The sequence below is a fragment of the Hordeum vulgare genome, chromosome 3H (genome assembly GCF_904849725.1).
Source record: "Hordeum vulgare subsp. vulgare chromosome 3H, MorexV3_pseudomolecules_assembly, whole genome shotgun sequence".
Classification (NCBI taxonomy): Eukaryota; Viridiplantae; Streptophyta; class Magnoliopsida; order Poales; family Poaceae; genus Hordeum; species Hordeum vulgare.
Genome location: NC_058520.1, coordinates 238,048,700 through 238,062,297, shown reverse-complemented (window position 1 = coordinate 238,062,297; position 13,598 = coordinate 238,048,700). Strand labels below are relative to the sequence as shown.

At 47.1% G+C, this 13,598-nt stretch overlaps 1 pseudogene; it reads left to right on the top strand.

Moving 5' to 3' along the window:
- The first annotated feature begins 12,051 nt into the window (after positions 1 to 12,051).
- Positions 12,052 to 13,509, top strand: LOC123441642 (annotated as a pseudogene).
- The last annotated feature ends 89 nt before the right edge of the window (positions 13,510 to 13,598 follow it).

The window sequence follows — 13,598 nt, the reverse complement described above, 5'->3', positions numbered from 1 at the left end:
GGCCTCGACGTCTGTAACCCTCACGGCGGCTCGCTCTCTCTCTGAAGCAAGACGGAAAGCAGGCACCTGGGAGGAACGACGTCAGGAAGGAGAAAGAGGGACGTGCAGATGGGCTGCCACGCGGTGGAGAGGAGGAAATGGGCCACGCGGGGGGGAGGGAGCCCACTAGTGGCGCCATATAAGAGGAAAAATAAACCTTTGGGGTTTATTGAATAAACCAAGACCAGGAAAAGAAAGAAATGCACATGCTAAACCTATAAAGCTAAAAAATGAAACAAGGGTACCCCTGGTCATAACAAAATATGCCCTAATTAATAAAAATAGAAAAAGGATTTTAGGAGCAAGTAAATATTTACAAAACAGAATATATTGGGCTGTTTTGTGAATATTTGCACCCTCTCAACAAAGTTTCAAAAACAGCAAAACACATGTTCATCTCCACCACAAAATAAGCTAAATCAAGGACATTTTAAAAACAGAAAAGGATCAAGTGAAACTTGACCTTGAGATGGAATAGAGAGGGGGGGAGTTTTCTAAAACCCTAGTGCAAACCAACATGGTTCCTACTAACACATGCACACCCCACATAAGCTAACACATCACATCACCACATCACATGTATCACTCCAACACATAGGACCACAAGGCATCAAACACAATAGGCAAGGAAGAAATGATGGTGATGCATGCATGCAAAGCAAGATTAAACAAGGTAACATCACATGAAATCATATGCATCATACTCTCATATCAATGACAAGGTGGACCCACAAAGTGAAGGTTCCAAAAAGGGAAATATACAAACTTGGGGCATTACAATCTCTCCCACACTACAAAAAGATCTCGCCCCGAGATCTACGCATGAAAGAACTCTGGAAATTCAGAACGGAGGTGATGCTCGCGTTCCCAAGTAGCCTCTTTATCGGAATGGTGTGACCACTGCACTTTGAGAAATTTGACAGTCTTGTTGCGGGTCTTGCGCTCAGTCGCCTCGAGAACCGCAATTGGATGCTCACGATAAGATAGGTCGGGTTGGAGGTCGATGTCTTAAAGATGAACAGTGCGCTCGGGGGTCTTGAAGCACCTCCGGAGCTGAGAGGCATGGAACACATCATGCACATTTGCAAAGTTTGACAGGAGCTCAAGCTGGTACGCAAGGTCGCCTCTCTTGCCAACAACTCTGAACGGACCAACGAAACGAGGCGCAAGCTTGCCTTTGATGCCAAAGTGTTGCGTACCCTTCATAGGCGACACCTTGAGATAGACGAAGTCATCAAGCTCATAAGACATGTCACAATGCTTCCTATCAAAATAGCTCTTCTCACGGGACTGAGCTGCTCTGAGTTTATCACGAATGACCCGACACATCTCCTCAGCTTCTTCTATCAGGTCATTCCCAAGGATCTGATGCTCGCCGGTCTCGGACCAGTTGAGCGGGGTACAACACTTCCTGCCATAGAGAATTTCAAACAGAGCCTTGCCAGAACTAGCTTGATAGCTGTTGTTATACGAGAACTCCGCAAAAGGCAGACAATCCTCCCACTTCATGCCAAAAGAGATAACACAGGCTCTCAGCATATCTTCAAGAACTTGATTGACTCGCTCCACTTGACCACTAGTCCGAGGATGAAAAGTTGTGTTGAAGCGTATCTTTGTGCCCATCGCAAACTGAAAAGAGTCCCAGAACTTGGAAGTGAAGATACTTCCGCAATCCGAAGAGATCATCATAGGCACGCCATGCAAAGACACTATCCTGGAAGTATACAACTTTGCAAGCTGAGCTGCCGAAATGGATTCCTTGACTGGAAGAAAATGAGCTACTTTACTCAACTTGTCGATGATGACGAAGATGGCATCATTACCCTTCTTGGACTTCGGAAACGCGGTGACGAAATCCATCTCAATATGATCGAACTTCCACTCGGGAATGGGCAAAGGATGTAAAAGACCTGCTGGACGTTGATGCTCTGCTTTCACCCTTCGACATACATCACATTCATTTACGAACTGAGCAATCTCACGCTTCATGCGAGTCCACTAGAAGGTCTGTTTCAAGTCCTGATACATCTTGGAGCTTCCAGGATGAATAGAGAGCAGAGAGTTATGAGCTTCTTCCATGATTACCTTTCTGAGATCACCTTTCGGAACGACAAGACGATCCTCAAAGAACAACGTGTCTCTGGCATCAACACTGAAACACTTATACTTGGGAAGACCCTTTGCCATGCCAATCTTGACTTTCTTCACCATTGCATCAAGAAGTTGTGCTGCTCGGACCTGATCTTCCAAGGTAGGAGAGATCTGAAGCTTTGCAAGAAATCCCTGAGGTACTAACTGAAGGTTGAGCTTCCTGAAAGACTCACAAAGCTCAGGCTGGAGAGGTTTCAGAATAAGACTGTTGCAGTACGCCTTCCTGCTCAAGGCATCTGCCACGACATTAGCTTTGCCTGGCGTGTACTCAACACTCGGATTAAAATCTTGGAGCATTTCCACCCAACGAGTTTGTCGAAGATTCAGGTTAGGCTGAGTGAAGATGTACTTGAGACTCTTGTGATCGGTGAACACTTCAACCTTTTGTTCCAACAAGAGGTGTCTCCTAGTCATCAGAGCGTGTACCACAGCTGCTAGCTCAAGATCATGCACAGGATAATTCTTCTCCGCTGGCTTCAACTGCCTGGAGGTATAAGCAACCACTTTATTCTCTTGCATCAGAACTGCACCAAGACCCTGGAGAGAAGCGTCGCAGAACACCTGGTAAGGCTTGGAATCATCTGGAGGAAACAAGACTAGAGTGGAGGTGAGCTTCTCTTTGAGTGTGTCGAAGGCCAACTGACACTCTGGAGACCAAGCATACTTCACACCTTTCTGAAGAAGACTTGAGAGCGGCTTCGCAATCTTGGAGAAGTTCTCAACGAACCTTCTAAATAACTTGCGAGCCCGATAAAGCTTCGAAGTTGCTTCACATTCTGCGGAGGCTCCCATTCAACAATGGCATGCACCTTCAACGGATCAACTCTGATGCCCTCGGCAGAGATAATGTGACCAAGATAGATGACTTCTTTCAGCCAGAACTCACACTTGGAAAACTTGGCATACAATTTGTACTCCCTCAGCTTATCAAGCACCAATCTGAGATGTTCTTCCTGTTCTTCCTTAGTTTCAGAAAAGACCAGAATGTCGTCGAGATAGAGCAATACGAAGTCATTCTTGAACGGAGAGAATATGTAGTTCATCAATCAACAAAATGTCAGAGGAGCATTTGCCAGACCAAAAGACATGACCGTATACTCATATGAGCCAAAACTAGTCCTGAAAGCAGTCTTCGGAATATCCTCTTCGCGAATGCGAATTTGAAGATAGCCCATTCTGAGATCGAGCTTGGAGAAGATCTTAGCACCTTTCAATTGTTCGAACAACTCAGTTATGTTCGGAAGTGGATATTTGTTCCTGATTGTCTTCTTGTTCAATGGACGGTAATCGACACACAACCGGTCCGTGCCATCCTTCTTCTTGACAAACAGAACTCCACAGCCCCACGGAGACGAGCTCGGTCTGATCAGACCCAAACGCTCCTGCTCATCAAGTTGCCTCTTAAGTTCCTTCAATTCTTCTGGAAACAAATTGCTCACCGTTTGCACACCGTCTCGGTACCTGGTTCAAGCTCAATCACAAATTCAACTTCTCGGTGCGGTGGCATGCCTGGCAGCTCTTCTGGAAACACGTCTTCATATTCGCAGACCACTAGGACTTGCGAAATAGGATTAATCTCACACTTTTCATTCAAAGAGAACAGACGGATTGTATCATCGCACGCTGCGAATATAATCACGTCCTCCGAAGAGTGGGTAAGCTTCACTTCTTTAGCTTCACAATCAATCGATGCCTTGTTCATGGCCAACCAGTCCATACCAAGGATCAAATCAATGTCGGAATTGCCCAAGACATACGGAGAAGCCGGAAAAGAATAACTGCCTATCTTGACAGAAGCATCCGGAACAACCCAACGAGAACTCATTAGCATACCCAGAGAAACAATGTCCAGAGACTTAGCCAACTCTTGAAGATGGAAATCATGCTTTGCTGCAAAAGGATATGACAAGAAAGAATGCGCTGCACCAGAATCAAACAATACTTTAGCAGGAATATCATTAACGAGGAGGTTACCCATGATCACATATGACGAGTTTTCTGCCTCAGCCGCATTCACCATGTTGACTCGAGCTGATCTGGGGTTGAACTTGACAAGAGCATTGCTTGGAGGTTTGCGTGGAGGAGGAGGCGGCAGACGGAGCTGATAAGTACAGTTGTTGGCATAGTGACCTTTCTGCCCACACTTGTGAGAATTAACCTCCGCCGGCTGACGGTATTGTGTCTAAGGAGGCCCTTGCTTCTGATGCTGGAATCTCTACTGAAAGACTGGGTTGGGTGGGTGGGAAGAACTACGGCCACCAGAATGCTTGAGCTGCTGCGAGTGCCGAGGAGGAGGAGGAGACACCCAAAACTTTTGTTGCTTCTGAACCACCTGAGTAGAGGAAGAGCTGGAATCTCTGAAGCGCTTCTTAGAATTCTCCACCCTGAGCAAGGCTGCCTCTGCCCTAAGAGCTAAGTTGTAAAACTTGTCGAACTCCTCAGGATCGTGCAAAGCAAGAGCTAACTGCAAATCTTCTTTCAAGCCACCTCTGAACTGATAAATCTTGCTCTTCTGATTAGGGATATCCTGCAAGGCGTATCGGGCTAGCTCGTGGAACTCGACGGTGTACTTGTACACGGAGTTACCACCTTGCTTCAAGCGCCTGAACTTCTCACACATTTCTTCCACGAAGCTGGACGGAATGTAGTGGGATCTGAAGTCACGACATAACACATCCCAAGTGATCACTCTAGCGCCCTGGTATCCTTCAACTGTTGCCACCAGATAGATGCTTGCCCCTTCAGCTGGAATGTTGCAAATTTGACGAAATCCTCAGGACGAACATTGCTGCACTCAAAATGCTTGTTCATGTCACAGATCCAATCCTCAGCATCAAACGGCTGGTCAAAGGAAGTGAAAGTCTTCGGCTGATTCGACAGGAACTAACTCAGATTAGCAAACTGATTGCCACCATGCTGGAAATTGCCTTGCTGCTGATTAGCTCTCTCTTGCAACAACTGTAGCAGCATCTGAGTGTTTGCATTTGTAGCAGCCATCACCGCTTGCCAAGCCTCTGCAGGAGTAGGCGGCGACGGAGGAGGATTCTCCGGAGGAGGAGGTGGTGGCGGTACATCCTCACGCCCTGGATTCTGACGAGTTGGTGGAGCCATCCTGAAGACGGATAACACATTAGCCCACAGAATAAATTGAAGATATAGCTGAATCAAAATGACAGGAATATCTGAACAGGAATATAGCAATAGCACTCGAACAAAATAGTAAGAATGCTTCCTCAAAGTGACGGTCGACAAAATTCTGAATAAGACCACTTCAAACAAGTATGAGCTAGAACTACTCGGAACAAACATATGATCGAGATTTCATCTGATATCTTCGTGGGATAAGATCGCACAGGCTCGAATTTATAGTAGCCATCCTGTGCAAGGTAGTGCACACGACTTACGAAGTACCCCTGAGTCGTAGCGAGCTACAAGGACTCTTTAAGACACAACGAGAACCGCTGTAAGACGTACGTGAACAAACAAACCCACTGAACATCGAATCCCAACCTCACATCATGCAACTGTAGGAAGATTGTCCTATAAGTTACTACTTGATATCCCACCTATGAATTCCTGAAATATCTGGTCATGCAATCTGGTACATGGATACAAGGAGTAATATCACACAACTCCTATACTAACACGTCACCTGTATCACATCCGTCAACACACAACCAGAATCTCGGACCTTCATCTACAATAGACCCTCGTGATCACAATGATACAAAGTATGGCAGTACTCCCGAACAATCTGCACCAGTACTGGGGACATCGGGGTTATCTCGCCACTACTAGTATTGAAGCAATTACGAACATCCTTCGTTCTTAGATACTCAGAAATCTGAATGATGGCGATGTGCGCAAGAATCCCGTGGAGATCAACTCCCCGGAAGAAATCAAGGCAGACAGGAGGCACCAAGACAGAACTCCATCACATCAAAATCATATAGATTTCACAAATACCCGCGTGATCCTAAATTTTTTTTGAGCGAGAAGATGAGTAGAATTAATATTTCCTAAGTCGGGAACCTCACCAAAGCATGGAAGAGGAGAAAAAAGAATCCTACTCTCCGATATAATTAAGACTCAAAACATTTTACTAGACTCGACTCAGCCAAGTACGATCACACAAAGGCTCCTATGGCCGTAAGGATCTGATTACCAACTTGTTACGACTAAGATGCGGTCCTTTCCGATCTAAGGAATGAGGCCCCAAATTGGAAAGAAGCGCATCTAAGAGTTTCGCAAGCACGGTAACATAGCACATACATAATAATAGAAGAATGACAATAAGGGATTCAACTATCATCTCATCGATATATCAGAGTTACATCACGCATCCAAACAAGGTAGTTCCGCTACGGACTACAAAACATGAGAAATGACTATGCTACCCTGCATGCTTGCCCACGATCACGACCATGCCTCAGTCTTCTGGATAGTTCACGTACATGCGGTCGTTCTCCTCATCATACTGCCACGCCAGCTGCGTGCCATCGGGATCACCTGTCTCGGGGGTACCTGAACCTGTTAGTGTTGTGAAGGAATCTGTGAGCCACGGGGACTCAACAATCTATGACCTTGGTGCCAGAACTAGTCAAGTTATTAGTTAAGGAAGGTGGAGTATTTAGGTTGCAGCATCCTAAGATTTATAGTGGCTAACTTACGTAGAACATGTATTGAGGTGGTCTATTCTAGCGATCGATGACTAGCTGATCACTAAGTGACCCTGAACACCTACTTACGTCAATCATAACCCCACCGTGTTCCCGACCGAAGAGAGGTCTTCGAAGGGGACAATCACGGTTACGCTCACGGTTGGAAATTTTATTAGATTTATGTTTAAGTTATCTATAACCGGATGTTAACAAATATTCCAAGTTGCCACATAACCGCGGGCACGGCTTTCCGAAAGATTAAACCCTGCAGGGGTGCTCCAACTAGTCCATCACAAACGTCACGGACCGCAAAGTAATCCTCTATCACGAATCTCATGATCTCGTCGGATTCCTTAGAGGAAAACCTCAACTCTGGGGAGAACCAAAGCTTCACTAGGATTCCTGTACGCAAGATATATCGCTAAGGTAAGACAAGATATATTCCTGATAAGAGCCGCGTATCTCAGTCTGAGGACACGACGGATGAGTCACAGTATAGGTATACCAAACCTTAGGTTGCCCTGTGGTGGCCCCATAGTCTGCTCAATTTGGACCAACACTCATGAGGAGCACTGGCCCGGGTTGTTGATTAAATTCCTCGGGGTAGCTATTCCCTATGCAGATTATTATTAAGTGATTAGAAAATTAACACCAATATTGGGTCATGCCAGACAAGTCTTAACACTACACGATTTATCAAGGGGGTCCCCATAACAACCCCGAACGTGTTAGGAACGATCAATTATGGAATCAAACACCGGTAGCTGGTAACTATGGCGGCAATAACGGAACAAAACAACCGACAAAAGGCTAGGCCTTCCGTTATTTACCAAGTATATAGGTGCATTAATTAAATAACAGATTTAACATAATGATATCAAGATCATGTTATCACATGAGACAAAGCACCTACAACTAGCAACGCTAACATTAGTAGCTGAGCAAAGCCTACTTAGCCATACAAGATTTGCTAGGAAGGGATAAGTGTTTGGATTTCATGGCAATTCAAGAGGCAATTATACCAGTGGTAGGCAGCGAGCATATGACAAGGAAACGTAATCTAGCATAACAAGTCTAGAGATGGAATCAAGGTCATATCATCTTGCCTGTGATGTCCTCAGCTTGGAACTGCTCTTGTTCGTCCTGTACGTACTCGTTCTCCGATCCCGGTACTACCCAACATAAAAATAGCATCCAATGAACAACAACACCTCAAGATGCAACAAGCACATGATGCATGAGATGAGAATGAACATGCACCTCTATTCTACTCACTAGCACAAGCACGAGGAGAAAATACAAGTTCCTAGACAGAAATGCACTCTAATCTATCTTTACATGCATGAGGATGACATGATCAGATGCGTCACGTGAAAACGATGCAAAAGCATATAAAGAACATTACAAACGGAGCTACAGATCAACGGGAAACAAGAAATGAAGTGCTACGTGTCAAATACATCACTACACACTCCAATGGCATAACTCTGGTGTTTCCAGGTTTCCAAGACATAAAACAACCCAACATGGATGGGGTGGTGCAAAGAATATCACCACACCATCAACTATGCACTCACAAGCATCAAAACATCAAAACTATACGATCTGCCATAAACAGCATCATAGCCTTTTGAGAGCTACATGCAAGGCACCTACAACCACCCAAATATGCCAAATAAGATATGTGGCAGAAGCTATCCAAGAGCGCTACAAGCACAAGCAAAAAAGATCACACAAAGGAGTTACACACAGAAAGTTACACAACTGCTAACTTGGACAAAAACATCAGTTTTCACGGACTTGGTGAAAATTCCAGATTCTCACTAGTTGTTTATGCTTTGAAGCATTTTGACAGCATCCAAAACAATATCTACAAGACTCCAAATGGAATGAAAATTTACAGAGAGCTAGACAATCACAAAAGCTACAACTTTCCAGTTGATAGCAAAGGCTGAATCACAACACATGGACCTCCACAAGCTCAACAACAGGAGAAGAAAATATAGGCAGATTCTCAGACTTAGTGAAAATCACAGATTTTCACTAAACTGGAATTTCAGCCACATGCCTACTTTGACTTAGCACCACTTGCACATATGAGTTCCTAAACATGAAACAAAACCAACATGCCATAGAGGGGGTCACCCTCTAATGCCACAACAAGGAATCAACCTCTTGGGCTCACCACATCTCATGGAACCAAGCTCCAAACATAGAACAAATGTGAAATACGTCACCTCCAGAAAATGTTCTAAAGTAGAATCTGAACCCACCATTGGATTCCTGGGATGATTCTACCCCAAAACATATATAAAACCTATGTACTTGCATAGAACAAGTGGGCACAAACTAGAAAAGAAAAACTACATGGAATCACATGTAGTGAATAATGCATCATCACATGTGCTATTCACTAGAACAACACCCACACCTCCACTTGCATATGTCCACAACACCAATGGTGCACATGAGGGGTAGACCTCATGCTCATGTGCCTTAGCACACCATCACACACTCACATGTATCAAGCACAACATAATAAAACACCTACACATGCTATTGAGGACACACACACTAGAAGGCACCATATCATCTACACCCCTACACAAATAATCATGTTCATGAGCTCACCAAGGCACTCCATGCTTTGGGCATGTGTGAGGACACACACACACACCACACACACAACAGAAGAGCACCTACATATCACATCCACAAGGTATGTGGGGGAAACCACACACACACAACACACCACACTTGCATGCACTAGTGCATCATCATCACCATGAGGATGAGCTGCTCACACACACAACACAACACTAGGCTAGTAAACACCCACAAGTTAAGCACCTCACAAACATGCATATATGGTAGAAGATCCACACATACACTACTCTACCTTACAAATACCTACACATCCAATATATACACATGCTAGCAAAATACCATCATACACATGCTGTTTGTGGGAAGAATGAACCCCCACTTGGTGTAGATCTCACCAAGCAACTCACATAAGCATACAAAAGGAAAAACAACAAGAAGGCAAAATAAAAAAATAAAAGGGGTGGTAGGTCTCGAACCCAGGACCTCCTGGTTCAAGACACAGACCCAAACCACTCTGCTACCATGCACTAACTCTACACGGAAGGATAGCTAAGCAGGTTAAACTGCTCTGCTGCTGCAAACGCTACTGTACCGAAAAACATGGATTAAAAAGGGGGCAAGGCTGGGCTCGAACCCACAACCTCTCTGCAACTACCCCAACTCACAAACCATTGGGCTACACTACGAGGCTTGACAGAACAGAGGGGTACTACTATGTGATCTACCACGAGCACCAGGTGCTCTGCTCTGCACGCAGAGACGCCGGTGACATGGAACTTCACCGGAGCGAGGCCACTACCGCTACTGCGCGCCACGGGAAGCAACTACCCTACTGCTGCGAGGAAGATCCTCTGCTCTGCTATTGCATCTAGCGAGCACCTGCAACTACACAAGAACACACAACACAAAAGCTATACCACACAGGACCTGTCGGCCTCCTGTTTGAAGAGAGGCATGCAAAGATCGCCGGCCTGATCTCCTACGCGCATCTACCGACGGGGAAGGAGGGAGGAGAGGTAGCTCACCTAGGGGAAGGAGAAGGGGCGCCGATCGGGAAGAAGCCGGAAGAAGGATGAAGAAGATCTGAAGAAGCCGTGTCGAGCCGAATTAGAGGAACAAGGAGGGAGATCGCCGGGAACACGTAGATGACGTAGAGCTGGCCGTCAACGTGGTCGTTCCTCGGCCTCGCCGAGGTTGGGAATGGAGCGCGGGGTGCTGCCCCGAGCCCCTGGACATGGCGGCCGGCGCCGGAGACGACATGAGAATGGGTAGACGCCGGCGGCTACTACCTCTCTCTCTCTGCACCTACCTACAGAGAACTCACCTGAGGGGGAAGGGAGAGATGGGGGAGATGGAGAGAGGTGGCAGCGGCGCAAAGAGGGATGCGGAACCCTAGGGAAAGGAGGGGCACATACGCCAACGCTTTATGGGGGGGGCCTCGACGTCTGTAACCCTCACGGCGGCTCACTCTCTCTCTGAAGCAAGACGGAAAGCAGGCACCTGGGAGGAACGGCGTCAGGAAGGAGAAAGAGGGACGCGCAGATGGGTTGCCGCGCGGTGGAGAGGAGGAAATGGGCCACACAGGGGGGAGGGAGCCCACGAGTGGCACCATATAAGAGGAAAAATAAACCTCTGGGGTTTATTAAATAAACCAAGACCAGGAAAAGAAAGAAATGCACAGGCTAAACCTATAAAGCTAAAAAATGAAACAAGGGCACCCCTGGTCATAAGAAAATATGCCCTAATTAATAAAAATAGAAAAATGATTTTAGGAGCAAGTAAATATTTACAAAACAGAATATATTGGGCTACTTTGTGAATATTTGCACCCTCTCAACAAAGTTTCAAAAACAGCAAAACACATGTTCATCTCCACCACAAAATAAGCTAAATCAAGGACATTTTGAAAACAGAAAAGGATCAAGTGAAACTTGACCTTGAGATGGAATAGAGAGAGGGGGGGGGGGAGTTTTCTAAAACCCTAGTGCAAACCAACATGGTTCCTACTAACACATGCACACCCCACATAAGCTAACACATCACATCACCACATCACATGTATCACTCCAACACATAGGACCACAAGGCATCAAACACAATAGGCAAGGAAGAAATGATGGTGATGCATGCATGCAAAGCAAGATTAAACAAGGTGACATCACATGAAATCATATGCATCATACTCTCATATCAATGACAAGGTGGACCCACAAAGGGAAGGTTCCAAAAAGGGAAAGATACACACTTGGGGCATTACACTCATCCTCATCACACCCTCACTCTTCTTTAACTTCAATATAAGAAGTTTAATCCTCCGCATCCAAACGTGAGCATTTCTCATCTGGATCAGCTCCGAGGCCTGTTAAAAATTCTGAAACTGAAACACCGTGTACAGGTCGTTGTACTGCGACAACACACACACCAGCCCCGGGTTCCTGATGATCAGAAAGGAAACGATGCTGTCAGCCCTCAATTCGCAATCAAGGAAAATAAACTGATTTGCATACAAGACCACCTAATTTGCCCATAAACTGATTGCATCATCTACTTGTTGTCATCAAAACTAACCCAACAATACTGATGATTCAATGAGATGCTCACGGAGGGAGCAGCATGGACGTACTCTACGAAAGACGACATGGAGGACGTCCTTGGGGTCGTGCCGGTCGGCCCACTTGTAGAGGCGTGGGCGGCAGCGCGACGACGGCGACGGAATCGAAGGGGAGGACTCAGCGCCAGGCGCCCAACACCTGGCCCTCGCGGTACGCCGGCCGGCCATGCCACTCGACCGGGAGTATCCGCCGTAGATAGAGCGCTGCCGCTGCTCAGGCTACAGGTGGGACTCATAGCGGGCGTCCCACCACATTCCACTTAATCCCAATACAACTTCGTGGGTGATAGCCAATAGTCCAATAAAACTTATGTGGGATAAGTGGGATTAAATGGGTTTCCACTTTCAAGTTTCAATACAGGCATTGCATGTCTTTGTTTCTCTCTGTCCAATGAGCCGCAGGTGGCGGTGCATCCTGGCCTCCAACGACCTCGCCGATAGATACCGAGCAGAGCAGAGCAGAATCAGAGGCAGACTGGATGGGCTTCCTGCCGGAGCTGCTGTGTCTCATCTGCGGCCGGAGCTGCTGGGCCTCATCTTCGGCGCCTTCACAGGGACTGGCACTTGAGTGGGTGAGTTGCTGGAGTCGTCCATGCTCAGGTCGAGCTTTTGCAGATTTTGCTCAGGTCGGCTGGGTCGGAACAGCAGGAGGCGTGGACGGTCGCGCGAGCTGGAGCATTGAGCGAAGGGGAGCCGACGCTCGGCATGGCTGGAGTGGCCGCCGCCGTCGCGATCGACGCAGGAGCGGGCCGAGGTTGAGGGTCGGAGCGGCGGCGGGAGGCGAGGGAGCGGCCGCGGGAGATGGAACATTAGGCCGCGGGGAGCCGGCGCTCCGCAGGTTGGACCGGCCGCCGCCGACGCGGCCGACGAAGCTGCGCCCGAGGTCGTGGATGAGCAGCAGCCATGGCGTCACCCCGTAAGGAGAAGAACGTGGGCTGCTAGTTGGTGGTGAGGTGGGTTACCAATGGATTAAATGGGACAGACCACTTAATTTTCTTGTTGTCCAACGGATATCCACTAAGATGATTAAGTGGGATGGATTTAATTAGTCCCACTTATTGCCACTTCCATCTGCAGCCTGAGCCGCTGCGGATCGGAGAGCCGGAGGGGAAAAATCAACCTTGACCTCACCGTGATTCGCCATGGGGAAAGAGGAGGGGGAAAATGTGAGGGAAGCTGCGGTGGGGGCGTGGGCCGATCGGGGGAGCTGCGAGGGCGAGCGAGGGATCTCCGGCGCGGGGGCAAGCGGGGAATCCCCGATGCGGAGGCGAGCGGGGGATCTCTGACGCGGAGGGGAGTGGGGCATCTCCGGCGCGGGGGATCTCCTGCGCGACAGAGGAGCGTTGTGTTTGTCGGGAATTTGCTAGGGAGGTTTAAAAAAAAATACCACGAGGACATTTAGTTCCGGACGGAGGGAGTATGACACAAACTTTCAGATAATCTTAAGCCATGTTTATTTTTTTCCGTTGCAACATGTAGGTTTGCCAGTAAAAAAAAAATTGCAATAATTGCCCATGTTCTAGTTTTTC